Source organism: Gekko japonicus, unplaced genomic scaffold (assembly GCF_001447785.1).
Source record: "Gekko japonicus isolate JY-2015 unplaced genomic scaffold, Gekko_japonicus_V1.1 scaffold679, whole genome shotgun sequence".
Taxonomy (NCBI): Eukaryota; Metazoa; Chordata; class Lepidosauria; order Squamata; family Gekkonidae; genus Gekko; species Gekko japonicus.
This window is the reverse complement of record NW_015160229.1, coordinates 691,975-709,238: the sequence shown is the minus strand read 5'-3', so window position 1 is coordinate 709,238 and position 17,264 is coordinate 691,975.

Genomic DNA, 17,264 nt, shown 5'->3' with positions numbered 1-17,264 from the left:
TTGGCTATTCCCACTCAAGAATGGGCCACTGGACCCAGGCAAGCAGTTTCCAGACCAGTTGCCTGATCATTACAAATTAAGAACCCATACCTTTGAAAGCTTAAACATGGTCACTTAAGCCCAGCCCAAATAAATGCCTGTAACAACAACAACAACAATAAAGAAAATACTCCCAGGATTAACATATATACTCTTTCCAGCAATTATTTCTTCAGAAAACTGCTGTTTTGGAAGATTACATGGTCTTTCTGGTGTTTAAAAGACAACATCCCTGAAGAGCATCATGATTTCAAAGAGGCAGTCACTGGTTTCTAAAAAACACATTTGCTGTTTTTCTACACCACAGCATGATGTTCTTTGTGCATTCACTGACCACTTAATCTAGATGCTTCTTTGTGTTCCTTCCAGAAAGGATGTGGGAAAACTTCCAAAACAACAAAGTTCCATAACTGCATGCCAGTTACCAATAACAACTGCGTACTTCTATTTTTATTTTAGATATCTCTATACTGGTTTTCACCCTACTTTTAGTTTGTCCACCTTGGTGCATGAATTGATTTGCACAGGAAAACTGCAACCAGATGCTCCAATCCAACAAAGATGTAGCCTTCAAATTAAAAGTTTTACGAAAGTCAATCACAACCATAACTGGATGTTGTGTTACATACTCAAGCCCTGATCACAAATGGCAGTTATCACATGTGCAATTTGTGTAGAGTGTACACGTGATTATTTTGTACACGCATCGAGTAATTCTTATGTTACATTCAACACATGTACAGATAAAGTATGGCTCAAATGGCACATTTGTCCAGGCACTGGTCTAGAGTTTCATTTGTAAAGCGAAATGTGCATTAGCCCTTTCTTATAGATACACACGCGAACATGGAGGTTATATGTATGTTCAATGTAACATGCATCTAATCTGATCTCAGGGTGGAGAATGGCATGTACTGCTGTCTCTACTGCAATGACAGAAATGTGTTCCCCTACCCATTGTTAGGCAATGTGCCTATCGATGTGGATCACTTGCCTGAATTGGAGCCAGAATCATTCTTTGTTTCATGCTACTCTTTGATCTGAAGAAGATATTAGTTCTGCAAATGGTCATTCACCTTATACTGAAAGTACAGTCTGTGATTAATCGGCGACAGTCTGACAACAGTGGAACTGAAACCCACCTGGAGAAGTTGTGTGCTGCCAGTGAGCAAACAGCTGTCATTCCACTGCAATGAAAGTTCACCAATGTGCATTTTCTCACCCAGTATAAATTGATCAGACTTGAGTACTGCAATTTTACACAGCACATGTGCAAAACCATTCTAATACCATAACATGGGACCCCCCCATGCCTTTATAGAAATCAATAAGTAGTAATTTGCTTACTGCTTCTTCACAGTCCAGAGCACATTTAATTTTAACAAGCCATGATGCTGCCCATGCAGGAGGCAGAACCAGGTGAAACACAAGGCAGTTTGCATAACCAGGTGAAACACAAGGCAGTTTGCATAACTGCACAGCTGTTAACAGACAGCAAGGATGTAGTTTCTTCCCAGGAATGGTCCTTTCCCATTCCATCCCATCCCTGCAGAGGTGTGAGCTCTCTACCATCCAGTGCAGGAAGTGACAGGTGTAACTCCACAGATCATTTCCTAAAGTGTACATTCCCCACGCTGCATTTGTTATTCATAAATGTAACTCAAACTCACCATCAAAATCAACTTGCAATTAAGCAAGACTGGTCATACTGAAGAAACGTCTTATGGGGGGGGGGAAATGTTTTTGGTTCACAGGAGACACACATACACACAAACTTTAAGCCGTTACCAATGAGTCACAGAGACAGTCATCGGAGACCTTTACAGCAGAACTCGCCGCTTCAACAAACCAGCGAACTACAATCTATCCAGACGATCTGGCCTCAGTTCTTTAGCTAACTTAATACGCACGCGCGCGCATGCACGCATCCCCCCCCCCCCCCCCGCCAGCATCACTTACTGATTTGTGCAGCTCAATTCCACGTTCCCTCGAATGAGGCCTCCCTGAGCTCAACGGGATTTACTTCCACGTAAGTGTGTAATCAGCGTCTTGTCCTCACGATTCGTTTCTTTGGAGGGACGGGGGGGCTAATCATAAACTGCAAAACGAGCGGCCGGTGCTTGGGCCGGGGACACACAAACAAGCCGTCCACGTCGCCTTGACGGGAGGAAAGGCGAATCGCGTTTCCATTCCGACTCGGAGCGATCCGAGAGGAAATCGCGGCGCGCTCAAGGGCACGGCGCGGAGAGCCATTTGCCCGAGTTTGGGGAACGTCTCCCGACGGCTGGAGCCTCCCGCGCGCACGCAGTGCGAGCAAGCCCCCCTGAACTCAGGGGGACTTTACTTCCGAGGAGATGTGGCCCAACCTGGGCTGCAGCAACCTCTCTTCTGGGGAGGGGAATGGAGATCTGGGGGCAAGGCGGACAGGGGCTGGCCGAGGGAGGAAATCCTGAGGGAGAGAGAAGGAAGGAAGGAAGGAAGGGAGGAGGCGCCGGAGGGGCGTGGAAGAGGGGAGCCAACTCCGAAGTTTCCACTTACCCCTTCGCGACCGCAGATCCCAGCCCAGACGGGAGGCAGCGGCTCGGCTTCCTCCTGCCCGCTAATCCGGGGGAGAGAGACTGCGGCGGGCTGCCCTCCTCGCCTCGCCTGGCCCCGCTCCGCCGCTGGGCTGCCTGACTCGCTTCCGTCCCCGCGGCGAGAACGCGGCGCTCCAGGCAAGTTCCCTCCTGGCGCTACGGGGCTGGGGCCCGGGGCTGGGGCGGCGGGGCCTGGCAGCTCCTCCTCCGCCTGCTGCGCTCCGGTTCTCCGGTTACACTGGCCGCCGCTGCTGCCTCTCACCCCGCCTCTCTGCCTGTCTCCTGCCTCCGCCTCGCTCACACGCGCGCTGGCGGGGGCGATGGAGCTCTTGGCGCTGCAGCCCCGGGCCCGCTTCCGACAGGCGTGCACGCGTTCACGTGTGAAGGGGGCGCCGCAGAAAGGGGCGGCTTTGACGCAGGGCTGTCCGAGAGCCAAGGGTTGGGGCTCGGAGGGGGGATCTTCCTTGCGAGGAGGCACGAGTCCTGTTCCACATCTACATGAGGGTAGGGGGTTACCATATTTGGAAAAGCAAAAGAAGAACAGACCATCGCTGTGACAAATATCATTTTTAAATACCCCTACTATTTGAGCTGTGGTCATTGCTACTAGGAGCTGCCTGGCTCAAGTGGTTAAGACGCTGAACTGCAGGCTGTGGAAGGTCAGTAGTTCAGCAGTTTGAGACCCGGGTACCGCATGATGGAGTGAGTCTCTAGTTCCAGCTCCTGCCAACCTAGCAGTTCGAAAGCAAGAAATTGCAAGTAGATAAATAGGGACCACTTCGGTGGGAAGGTAACGGCGTTCCGTGCGCCTTGGTGTTTAGTCATGCCAGCCACATGACCACGGAAACGTCTTCGGACAGCGCTGGCTCTTCGGCTTGGAAACGGAGATGAGCACCGCGACCCTAGAGTCGGATTTGACTGGCTTTTGAGCAAGGGAACCTTTATCTTTACTTTAATTGCTACTAACTAGGAATATTCCTAACCTTCCAACTTAAAAAATGAACATTTTCATCAGTTGTTTTTTTTAAGAGCCGAAAAGAGGAAAGACACCAAAAAGAGACACTCCACCTGGGATTCAGGAAGCTGCAGCCTCCCAGTTCTACCCGTGGACCTCTGCAGGGCCTCTGGTGGAGAAAGGTCTTTCGCATCACCTCCTACCGATAGATTCAGATGGGTAGCTGTGTTGGTCAGAAGCAACAGAACAAAGTTTGAGTCCAGTGGGACCTTTAAGACCAATAAAGTTTAATTCCGGGTCCAAGTTTCTGTATGCATGCACACTAGATCCCACACTAGGTCAAACTTTGTTCTATCACCTCTGATCGGCTTCTTGTTTAATTGGAGCTGTCATGGATTGAACCCGGGACTTTCTGCATGCCAAACACATGCCCCACCATTGAGACACAGCCCTTTTTGGAAATCAGTGTGTGTTCTGCTGAGCGAGACCATTCATGCCTCCAGGACCAGGCTCTTCTGACTGACAGAGGTCTTTCACATGCTTTGTACTCACCTAGCACTTTCTGCCTGCCACGGAGGTGGTCTGCCATTGAGTTGTGGGCTTCCCTGTCTTTCAAAAGTCAACCAGCAGTCTGGTTGGGACAAAGCAGGCAAGACTAGATCCAGGACAGGTTCAAGATAGTCTACACGTCACTCCAGAGCCCACTAGGGTTGCCAACTCTGGCCTACAAAATTCCTGGTGATTTGGGGGCAGTGCCTGTGGTAAGGGACTTTGGGGCATTCATTAAAAAAATATTGGCAACAAGCCCTTAAGCACATTTATGTAATCATGAGGTGCAACTTACCAGAAAGGATGGAGACAGTTCTTCTTTCATATTGGCCAAACCCTAAATAAAATAAAAATACAATAAAATTAATTTCTTATTTGCTAGCAATTGCAAGAATCTTAATTGCAAAAAAAATGGAGAGATAAATCTTGTCCCACACTACAAATGTGGGAAAAAATATTATGGGATCACTTTATTCTAGGCAAAAACACATCTCAGTCAATTGTCCCCAATTTGCTTAGCTATCAGAAATCTTTTCAAATGCTTTGGTTTCCTGTAGTAGAATATTTAACGGAAAAGAACATAGTTCCTAGTAACTCTCATTATTGGGTTAATCTTTTTTTAAGAAACAGGTAATTAAGCTCTGTACAGAGACAAATTGTTACATACAGATTTGTTTTATTGCACTGAGGTGAAGTTAAATCTCTTATGTTTGTATGCAGGGCCATATAGGCGAGTTAGGCGGTTGCCTAGAGCACCACCTTCAGGAGAGCGCTGGCCTGCCGATGAACCACCCCATCCCTCCCTCGCCAGCCACAACAAAGCCCTGCTCCACTCACTCTGTCCCTGTGCTCGGTCGGACGGCCCTAACTTCTGTGCTGCGCTGCTGCTGCGCTCACACTCCTTCCTCTGCCGCCTCTTCTGCGCCACAGCAGAGGCCTAGTACTACTCTAAGTGTCAAATCCTGCTGAAACTAAGGAATTCATATCTGAGAGGGATAATGTGTATGGTTACCAATTGTCTTGAATTCTCAGATAATTAAGTAAAACTTGTTTTACAAGAGATGAGAGATGTGCCAGAGACCATTGCCGGTACTACTCTTCATTAGTTTTTGTCAGCTGATTCACATATGAAATGAGTATGGTCTTCTATTACTTTAAACTAACGCTTGACATAAAAGGCACTAGACCCCTTTGGCTTTTGAAGTATTGGTTTTTAAAACTTTGTAAAAAAAAAAAAAACAGGGAGGGAGTGGCAGAAGTGATCTGAGATTACTTGAACCTTTTATTACCTACCTGGATTTTCCCACCCCCGCTTTCTTTTCTTGGTTCTTCTGCTTTTTATCTCACCAAGGACTTTATATACGAGACTTTATCTAGTTTCTGCATTATTTTTGGTGATTGTGTTTTGCATTTAGTGGCCTGTAATGTGTGTTTATATAATTAATATAAGTTAGAAATCTACAGGAGACCTCAGTGTCTGTGGTATATTTCCTTTATTACAGTACATAGTGTTAGTTGCTACAGTTTTCTTCCATCCAACAGCTTATCCCGGCCAGGAGAATGGTGGGTAGGAGGGAACGTTGGAGGGGCAGCCTGAGAGTCCCCTGAGATCAGCTAGCTCTTGTGAGGCTTTGGGGAAGTTGATTGAGCTCATGTAGTCTGCCGCAGTGGCCTGACAAAGACTAATAATAAGGAGGTTTGGATTTATACCCTGCCCTTCACTTGGAGTCTCAGGGCAGCTTACAATCTCCTTCCCTTCCTCTCCCCACAACAGACACCCTGTGGGACTGAGAGGCCTCTGAAAGAACTGCTCTGATAAAGCTGTGACTGGCCCAAAGCCACCCAGCTGGATGCATATGGAGGAGTGGGGAATCAAACCCGGTTCTCAGATTAGGGTCCACCACTCTTAACCACTGCACCAAACTGGCTTAGAAGGACAAGGTTTAGAAGCACACACCAGTGAGGAGGTGGCGTAGACTCCTACTTGATTTAAGGGGAGTGGAGCACCATCAATTTTCATCTTTCCTGATCTTAAAGTAATTTTATAAATTTGATCATTTTTATAGGGAGTTATGGCTGATTAAAAAAACAGCACCATCTGGAACTCAGTTCTGCAAACAAAAGGCAGAAAGAGCCAAGGAGCAATCCAAGCAAGAGGTGTTCCTCCAGAAATACCTTTGCACAGGAATAACAAGTAAAGAACAAGAATATGATGATACCCTTGGTGAAACTACCACTGAGGAAGCTCCTACAACAAGTGATGCTGCTCCTATGACAAGTGGTATTATTTCTGAGGGGAAAGTTGCACAATTTGGAGATATTCCAGTGGAACACACAGAGGAAACAGAGGATTTTGAGGAAATGTGAGAGTACTGTGATGACTACAAAAGAAGTTGGTATTGTGCCTGGCTTGAATTACAGTGCCCCTGCTAACTGGCCTAACTATTGCAGTGATAATTTGTGACAGCTTATAGTTCAACATGGACCACAGCAGGTTGTATCATATGATTTCCCAAAAGACTCCCAAAAAAGAAGATTCTCTCCTGTCTACTGCAAGAGGAGACTGGCAAATGGTAAAGAAGTGTGCCGTCAATGGCTAATATATTCCACCACAAAAGATGTGGTTTTCTGTTTTTGTTGTAGGCTTTTCAGCAAAAGAGATGGTGCTGCAACAGCTCTACTGTCATAAAGGTTCAAAAGCCTGGAAGAACATTGGAGCAATTATGTCTACACATGAGAGGAGTACTCTCCATTTAGACAACTACCAGGCCTGGAGAGAACTTGAACTGCGCTTTTGGAAAGAAAAACCATTGATGATATCAACCAGCAGAAAATCAGGGATGAGCAATATTGGCGACAGGTCTTGGAACGCTTGATTGCCATGGTCAGATTTCTTGGCATGCAAAACCTGGCGTTCCGTGGTACAACTGAAAAGAAGCTTGTTGAACTTTTAGCCCTTTTTGACCCTATCATGACTGAACATGTGCGCAGAGTTAAAGGTGAAGAAACCATGGTTCACTACCTAGGAAAAGACATCCAAAATGAGCCTCTAGAGCTTCTAGCAAGTGCTATAAGGCAGAACATTTTAGCACGTGTAAACTCAACCAAATACTACTCAGTTATTCTGGACTGTACACCTGATGTTAGTCATACTGAACACATGACAACGATTGTATGTTTTGTCAGTGTAATCAAACCACCAGATACTGAGATGTCTGAGCCTGAGGTTACAATAAGAGAACATTTCTTGGAATTTGTTCCACTAAAGGAGACTACAGGTGCCTTTATGACAGAAACTCTTCTTGGACTGCTTGAGCAAATCGGATTACCACTAGAGAATCTGCGCGGTCAAGGTTATGATAATGGGAGTAACATGAGAGGTAAAGAACATGGAGTACAAAAGAGAGTCCTGGATATAAATCCACGTGCCTTGACCTGAAGGAATTGGTGACAAAATTTGCTAAAGAAAAGGCACGCAAAATGAGATTCCGATGTGCCTGAAATGGAAACACTAAAGAGACTTAAATTTCAACATCACAATTATTTTTCAAAATGCTTTGTGATTTGTGTTTTTGTGTTTGAGAGAGAAAATCAAAGATTGTATTACTTGTTCTCATAATTTAAAAAAAATAGCAATTTCAAATTTTGTGTTTTTAATTCTTCCTAAAATGCATTTATGTTTGAAAATTGGTGGGCAAACAGGGTGTGGGGGGCAGAAGGTAACCTCGCTTAGTGTGTGTGGGGGGAAACCCTGGCACCAGCCCTGTTTGTATGATGTTTTATTAAAAATAATTTTTAAATTGTTTGAAAGAAAGAGACTTTTGGGGAAGGATTTCACTTACAATCTATGGTATACCATCCATAGACTGTGCCATCTGAAGCTACCATTCTCTCCTGTGGAACTGATATCTGTAGCCTTAAGATCAATTATTATTCTAGGAGATCTCCAGGCCTCACTTGGAGATTGGCAACCCTCCCCCTCCCCCCCCTTGGCCACTGCTTCAGGGGCTGTTCTTGGACCCAGTGGCAGCAGCGCAGGCCCTATATGTAATGCCCATCGCCCTCTACTCCCCTGGAGGCTGGCAGCCGGGTGAGCCCCTGTGGTGCATTAGTATCCTCTTTGCAGTGTTGCCCCAAGCAGCTACTTGGCCCAGACTGTATTGAATGGGATCTGTGGCTTTGCACGCAAAGACTTGGGCTTGATTGCAGTGCAACTCCGGAAGGAGGCTAAATCCCATTCCTCACATCTGTGTGTAGTCCAGTGCCTTATTTAAATGTGGCAGTGCATATTTAGAATGCCAGCACAATTCCTGGGCTGCATATCTCTGGCATGTGAAGCAAGAGCTTGTTCATGTGATTTTGCACTGGCCCAGTGCCTCATTTAAGCTGTAGAGCTTTTCCATCATGCCTAAATATGAACCTCCCATGTGACACTTGGGCTGTAGGCCACAAAAGCCTCTCCTGGAATAAAATCTTGTTGATCTACAGGTGCCACAGGACTCTAGCTTATTTTTGACCATGTTTGCAATTGCCACTAGAATCACCTACTTTGCCCCCCCTCCACTTCTGCCAAGATGAATGAGATGCCAGTTATAAAGTTCTTTGCACTGCTAGATAACTTTAAAAAAACATTAACATTTGTTAGTTCCTTATTTTGGTAGTGCCTACTATGCGTAGTCATTTTTAGCAATAAACTGATACTTTCCAGTTTGCAAACATTAACATTTTATGATTTCCTCTGCTGACGTTTTCAGTTGGTACATTTATGTGCGTGTGAGAGAATGTTGTGTACCGTTCAGGACAGAAAACTGTTAGGAAATTGTGCAGGATTCTGATATGAGGTGACCATCAACCCGGGTTCATGTTGAAACCTTTCAAGCAGCATCTTGGACCGGAGCAAATTCAACTAAGGTTGCCCGAAATGGTCATCTTGGGCTACTGTACAGGGGGGAAAGCCCCATTCCCACAGCTGATTGGAAACCTGAATTCCTGTCTTCTTGGTCCTACTATGTGGATCAGTTGGTGGGTCATCACCCACAGCCAAGGTGCACCTGAGGTGGCTCATATTAATATTGCCACTACCATCTTCTTCCTTTTTTATGATAAGGAAAAAGATGGAGGGGACGAGAGAAAAAGTGAATATCAGAGAAATAATTATTAGTCCAGATATATAGTAAAAGATTGAAATCAGTTGGAGGTAGAGATGTGAAGGCCCGGGAAAAAACCCGAAAAATTTGGGGGGGAAACGGTTTTTTCCCGGTTTTTTCCTGAAGCCTTTTTGTTTTTTCCCGAAAAATTGGAAAAATTGAAAAAAGGGGGAAAAAATGATTATGGACCGTTTTATTTGAACATGATGAATAAAATATTTTAAGACAAGGTGTTCAAATATTTTCCAAATCATTTCTAAAATATATATATATGGTATCAGATTGATCTAATTTCTGTGCACTGACGACAAGCAAGTCCTAGGTTACAAACTGAACTCTCCAATGCAAGAACAAGATGCATTTCTTCCTTTAGGAGGTGCTATTGTCAGAAGAAAATAAAAAGGTTTCAGTTTTGTTTTTGCATGTGGGTTTTGTAATAATTGTTTGGATACACTATATTATTAATATGCTAGTTGTAATAATTTCATGCCAAGTAAAAATGTCCATAGTCATATTTTATGTTCCTAAAGTAACAGAATGGCTTTCAATCTAGAAAAGACAAAAGAAATGCTAATGTAGAATTTTTTTCAATTTTTCCGAAAATTTTCGTTTTTTCCCGAGCTTCAAAATTTCCGGAAATTTTACATCTCTAGTTGGAGGCCAGGCCAAGCCAGACTTAGAGGCAGCCGCTGCCCGATCTAGTCCTGGAAGCCTCCAGCTCAGGATCCCAGAGGACATTCACACCTCAGATTTTGTTCAGACCTGCTCAGAGGCCTCCCACTAACTGAGAAAGGGGTTGCTGTTGTATTCCCTGAGTTCCTTCAGCACCTGAAGTGAGCTCTGAGACCTGTGAGCACCCAGCTCATGGTAGCTCACAATACCAGCCAGCTTCCTAACCCTGGGAATATCTAGGCAGGAGGCCTTGATGGTGAGTGCAGGCTGGGGCTGAAGGGTCATGGTCTTCTTGACAAAGTTGAAGCCCCCAGACCCAGTCTTGTGCTCTGATCATGGGACCCCTTTGGTCTTTCCAGTTTTTTTACAATCATTGGGTAGCTTCCCTAAGCGCCAAGCCATCTATGCTGCAGGACAAAGTGGGGAAATAACAGAGATAGTGGGATTGGCTGTGCCACTTCAGTCTGCAAGTGAAGGGATTCCTCTTTGATTGTGAGTGTACACATACACACACAAAATCAATCTATTGATCCCTGCATATAGAAAGCTAGCACAGCAAATAGGTCTGGGCTGGACCTTGAGGTGCTATTTTTTACTTGCAGAGAATTTCTACTGGGATGAGTGTTCATAAAGGTGACTTCTAGCCCAGCTTGTGGTCTTTTTTATGGCCTTCTGTAGGGGATTTTTTATTTGCATTTACTAAAAACTACAACGAAATTAGGGAGGGAATCTACACACTATAGGAGAAAGAAAAGAAAACCCACTAAAAACCCAAGGGTTGGAGGTCACATACAGCTTGTGAAAAATTTGCTTAACAATAATAAAGAGCTTTCTTTAACATTGAGAGTGATCAATCATCACCAGAGCTTATAAAAACATCCCAACAAATCTGACTATATGAAGAGTAGTCCAGGAGAATCGCTATTTAACTTAGACACAAATTACACAGAACAATGGCATCTCATTTAACCATTATTTTTCCACCGTTAAAAGCAAATTAACAATAAGTCTCCCTCAGTAGATATTACACAATTTCATTTTCTCTTCCATTGCTGTTTTCCTCTTTCTTCTTCCCTGTGGCACCATCTTGCTGTATCAGGAACTGGCCATCTCAAAACAAAGTCCCTTCTCCTTTTTCCAGGACTGTTCCGCTTAAATTCTTGCGTTCAGTCATAGGGGCCGTTCCAATTTGCTTTTCACTGCCTGACTTGAAGAGAGTCCCGTCACCTTATTGCCCAGCAGACTTAATCAGGATATAACTATAGAGGATACTCCTTCGCTTTAAACCTCGCTTATGGCCTGCATATAGGCCCTTCAAATTGCAAATGCCCATTTGACTCTCCTCTTCGATCCTGGAAGCCCCTATGATCATTGGTTAGACGCTTCTCCAATATTCACACAGTCCTTTTAAAAGCAACAGTTGACATGTAGCACAGTTCTTGCCTAGTACCTCGTTTATACCAACAGGGGACAAAGGGTTAAGACCAGGGCTTTTTTTGTAGAAAAAGCCCAGAAGGAACTCATTAGCATATTAGGCCACACCCAACAGCAGAAAGCCATTAGCATATTAGGCCACACCCCATGCCTTCCCTTGGCTTGCCTAGGTGCATTGTGGCTGTGAGGCGCCCAGGCAAGCCAGCCCTTGGAGGGGAGGGGAGGCAGTTTAAATTGCCTTCCCTTGGCTTGCCTGGGCACCCCGTAGTTGCAGGGAGCCCGGGCAAGCCGGCCCTTGGAGGGAAGGGAAGGCTAAATTGCCTTCCCTTAGCTTTCCTGGGTGCACCGCAGCTGCGGGGAGCCTGGACAAGCAGGCCCTTGGACACACTGGGGAAGGCACGGCCCACCTCAGAGTTGCCGGGGGGGTCGCTCTCCAGGCCTTCCCTCTGTAGCCACGCATGCAGAGGTTTTGGCTGTAGTGGGTGTGGCCAACTCTGAAGCCAGCCGGAACTCCGTTCCTGTGCGTTCCTGCCCCAAAATAGCCCTGGTTAAGACACAGTTTGCAAGAGTCACATGGTTAACCAGCAGCTCTTCCACTTTCTGAAGAAAGCTTGGATATTGCTTGTTGCTCTTACTACATTGTCCGTCGCCATTTTTAAGGATGTTTACTTTTAGAAAGTTTGCCAAAGTCCCGAAAACTTGCTTCAACGCTTAACTGCCTCCTGGAATCTCTCCGTACAGCCCATTGCCGCTTTTAAACATGCCCCCCTTTCTTCTAGCTCCGTAACGCTTGTAAACAGTTCTTAACGGAGGAGAGTCCCCTCTCCCCCCTCACTTTTCCCCGGGGGGCGTTCGCTTTGTTATTTCGTTTCAACTTTACTCACTCTTCATATGTAGATCTCGCCGACAGATATGCTTATTTACCGCTCAACCTCCACTCGCTTGATTTGGGGTGTGCGTAGCTTAGTCCTTTCTGGAACACAGCAGAGAGACCATCGGAGCAAAGGGACGCCTTAATTTTCAACATCGTGCTGGGAAAGAAACGACCCTCAGCGCTCCATGACTGGAGACCCTTCGCAAGGATCCTCAGGGGGCGCGGACATTCGCACCCCCTCTCTAACTGCCGGTTTGCGAGCCGCTTCCCTGGGAGATCCCAGGAGACACAGCCGCCATCAGCTTGCTGAAACCCCGCCTTCCCCAGCTTGTGGTCTTGAGTGGCACAGTAACATCTGAGGACCATGAGCCCCTGTATCTGCATTCTGCTGCATGTATAAACTGCCTCTTTTAGCCTAGTAAGTCACTAGCAAAGTGATGTTGACTAGCAAAGTCCAGCACTGGTTCCAAGTTTGGGGGGCCCTGACAGGACACTGTCCAGCAACTACACCACCACCACCCATCGCACAGACAAAGAGAATAGGCCAGTACTGCTTTCTTAACTGCTAGGAGAAGCCACCACCACTGGTTCATCTGCCCTCTCCCTCCCTGCAGCTGGCAGTACTGATGCTGATCTGAACAGCCAGCTGTGTTTGCTCTGGCAGGTGTGCCACTATTGCTGCCTTCTGACTATCTGGTAGAGGAGAAGGGAGGGAGATGGGGGGAGGCCTAGTATGACTACTAGGGTTGCCAAATTGGGATCGTCCGAGAGCGGGGAGCTCCCGGACGATCCCGGGTGTGTGCGCGCGTGCATAGCATGCACGTCACCCGGAAGTGACGTCGCACTCTGGGGGCGGGGCCACGCGATTTGAGGGGGAAACTCTTTGTTTTTGAGGGGGAAACTCTTTGTGGGGTTTCCCCCGGGCCCCGATTTCGGCGCGCCGGGAATCGGGGCTCCGAAACAGGGGATTCCCCGCCCCCCGGCTGCATTTGGCAGCCCTAATGACTACTGCCACTAGCGGGGTATGTGTGTGCTGCAATAGAAGCTGCTGCACTGTGGTGGCCCCTTCACAAGGTCTAGGGCTGTTGGAATCTGCCTAACTACACATACCACCAGTGCCCGCCCTTGTTAAGATAGTATAGTACATGTGGGCAGGGGGGGGGGTTTGTAGAAAAAGCCCAGCAGGAACTCATTAGCATAATAGGTCACACCCAACAGCAGAAACTCATTAGCATATTAGGCCACACCCCCTGACAGCACAGCTCATTAGCATATTAGGCCACAACCCCATGTTACCAGAAGTGTGGCCATCCAGCCACACCCACCTTTTGCTCCTTATTCTGTTTACCTTGTTTGTTGTCAAAACCCAGTGCCTTTTTTTGTAGCAGGAACTCCTTTGCATGTTAGGCCACACACCCCTAATGTAGCCAATCCTAATGAGTTTCTGCTGTTGGGTGTGGCCTGTTATGCTAATGAGCTCCTGCTGAGCGTGGCCCACTTGGAAGCCAGCCGGAACTCCGTTCCTGTGCGTTCCTGCCCAAAAATAGCCCTGCATGTGGGTGCCAAAAACCCCTCTCCTGGCTTTGCCCCTCCAACCCATGTTTTCTAGGCACAGGAGACAGCTATTCCATTAAGCAGCATTTCCCAGCCTGTGGGTCCTGACCCAAAAGTGGGCTGCACAGTGTGTGAAATTGGGTCCCAAGCTTTTGCAGTTTTATTGACTTGTACATGCTTTAAAAAAAAAAGTGGGTCTCTATACCAAGTAAATTTGGACTTGTGAGTCACCATACCAAAAAGGTTGGGAACCACTCCTGTCAAATGCTTAAAAGACTCGGAAATTATGGTAAACAGTGATGCTGCCAAGGGGAAATGGCAGGGCTCAAAAGGAACAGCGCAGGCAAGTGTCAGCTGCCATGAAAATGGAAAGGGTGAAAGGTACAGTGACTAAGCAGACTTACTCAGGAGCAAATCTTCCCCAAATCTACACAATTCAACCAAGATCAATGTGTTTTAGCTCTGTGTTTGCCTTTGCAACTGTGGGTGCTGACATTTTCGATATATGGTGTTTAAAAGATATGGTTGCCCACACACGACATTTTTTTAAAAAACGGTGAGTGGGGGCTGGGCACAAAAGTGGTGTAATGGGAAACGTAAAATGAAAAGAATATATACCCAGTGGTGGACGTTTCGTTTTTAAACAAGTTACCATGACAACACCCCCATCAGTGCTTGGCCATAGGCAACAGGTTACACAGAGCACTGGGACAGATCCACAGGAAGTTCACGGCAGAGGCAGGATTGGAATCAAAACCATGATTCAAGAAGGGAGTTGTCATGATCCCCCTCTGACCAGTCCAGTGACTCAGAGGGGAGGAGTCCCAGGAGCCAAGGCCAGCAGCTGAGGAGGACCAGGGTGGTCAGTGAGCGCCCAACATCCCAGAGGCACCTGCTGGCCATGGACCAGCAGCACCAGAGGCCACCCTGCCTGAGCTTGCAAGAGAGGTCTCGCGACCAGGCCCTGAAATAATCACCGGGCCTCTGCTGGGCAGGACACGAACCCAGGCCCAGAACCCTCCCCAGAACCCTCTCCAACTCTGCAGGAACAGCAGCAGCAGAAGGCCCGGGCTGAGATGGCACAAAGAAGGTGAAGCACCAGGCTGGCTGCATGCAACCCCTCTGTGAATAAAGAGCAGTGCCCTGGCAGCAGCAGCAGTAGTAGTAGAAGTAGTGTTGGGTTTTATACACCACTTTTCCCTATCTTTTAAAGACTCTCAAAGTGGCTTACAGTCACCTTCCCTTCCTCTCCCACAACAGGCACCTTGTGAGGTAGGTGGGGCTAAAACAGTTCTGAGAGAACTGTGATTGGCCCAAGGTCACCCAGCAGGCTTCATGTGGAGGAATGGGGAATCAAACCTGGTTGTCCAGATTAGAGTCTGCTGGCCTTAACCACTACACCACTCTGCCCCTTCCTTGCTCTTCCTAGTACTTCCTTGCAGGATCCTGGCCAGAACACAGTACAGCATCTGGAGCTCCAACACCTGCCAGCAGTGGTGCTGGAACCAATTAGTGCCCAGGCTACTTAAGCCAAGGATTGGGAGGACTGCCTTGCTGGATCAGCTGGTCCACTAGATGCAAGCCCTGTGGCTCCAACTTTGAGCCCAGCATCCCTGCAAAGGCAACCTGACTGTAGGGAGAAGGACAAGGCAGGCAAATGGATTAGGGCAGAGAGGGTGCCAGGTTTGGGGGCTGCCCAGCAGGGAGGGAGATGTTAGGCAGGTAAACCAACAGCATCGCCTGCTCCTCCTCCCGATTGCCTTTTGCTTATTGGCCTCGAGGAAGGAAGAGCAGCAACCACTCATGTTGCCTACCTTCTTCATGTGGCTGTTGTGCGCTCTCGGGTGAATGGAGAGTAGACAACAGCAGTCTACTGGCCCTCTGGCTGTCTGGTAGTGGTGGAGGAGCCAGCCCCATCCATCCATCTCCATCCTTTGATCCATCTAACTATCTGTCCCATTTTTTGTATCCTGCTCTTTGTCTATGGAGCTTCAGGCAACATACACAATTTTATTCTTACAACAACCCTGTGAGGTGTGCTAAGCTAAGAACACAGGACTGGCAATGACATCAGAAAGAGAGCTGTCTAGTATTTCACCATCTGCTTCCATCAGGGGTAGTAACTCTTGAAACGACCTCCTTCAGGAAATACAAAGCAGATGGTCAAACAGATGATGTATAAAGTTTGTACCAGATTGATCAACAGGATTCCTTCTTCCTCCAAGATGATGCATGCTTTGAGAGGAAGAAGAGTGGGCAGGCCCAATCCTTGAATGCCACAGATAATTATAATGGCAGGGATATTACACAAACAGATTTTGTGAACAGAAGGAGGTCTTTTACTGAATATTTCAATAAGGTGAAACGAAGAAAATGTGAGGACAGGCATTTTATTTTGTGTTTAGTTAGCAGAATACAAAAGGATAGAAAGTGGACCCTTTGTTTTAGAATATTTGTCTATATTAGAACATGTCATTTTTCTTTTTGTTATCATTTCAGATATATATCTTTTAAAATTTTATTGACTTATTCTTTATTTAGTATGATTAAACTTATTTAAAAAGATTAAAAGACACCGTTCAGGTGCTTACTTTGGATAAGAGTTAGAAAATAACTGTAAATATTATTCTGGTTCATATCTGGGATGTGCAAGGATGGGCAGAGTTCAAAGTTCTGAGAATGCCCAGTGCCAATGAAGATATTCTTGATACCTTACCAGGAGCAGCAGGGAGGCCCATCTGACTTACAGCAACACATCCATGTCACTACCCATGTGATCTGGAAGTGGTGTCATCATGTCCAGGACATTGGGGCAATGCTCTGGTATTTGGGCAAAAACTCCATGGTAAATTTGGCTTCTACCATAGAATTTTTGTCTAAATACCAGAGGGTTTCCCCAATATCCTGGATGTGATGATGTCACTTCCAGGTCATGTGGACAGTGATGTAGACACATCACTGCAGGTTAGATGGATCTCCCTCTTTTGGGGGGTAAGTTCCTCCCCCTAGCGGTGGGAAGGTAGGGCCTGGCATTGGGGGACCTCTGCCTCCACTGGGGGGCCTGGCAACCCTACCCAGGAGAAAAACAAACATTCAGTCTGGATCTTCCAGCCTTGCAGCCATCTTTCCCCACTTCCCTCTCCTGGTATTAAAAGTCTTGTCAGAGCATGGTGGTTGTTTCTTGATTACATTACACAGCATGAGATGAATACCCTAACCAGTGGTAACTTCCCCCCAGTAAACAGGTCATTTGTATGGATCTACTGGTTGGGGAGGATAATCTTAGCATACTTCTACGCACAATCAGAAATCCAAAGTGCAAAGAAAATTCAACCTTTGGTAGGACCACGCAAATTAATAAGATTTTTTTTAAGGGTCTCATTTTGCAGGGGTGTATATGTGGGAATGATATGTTCCAGAAAGGATGAAGGCCATTTCTCTGCCCAAACACTCCTTTTCCAAAG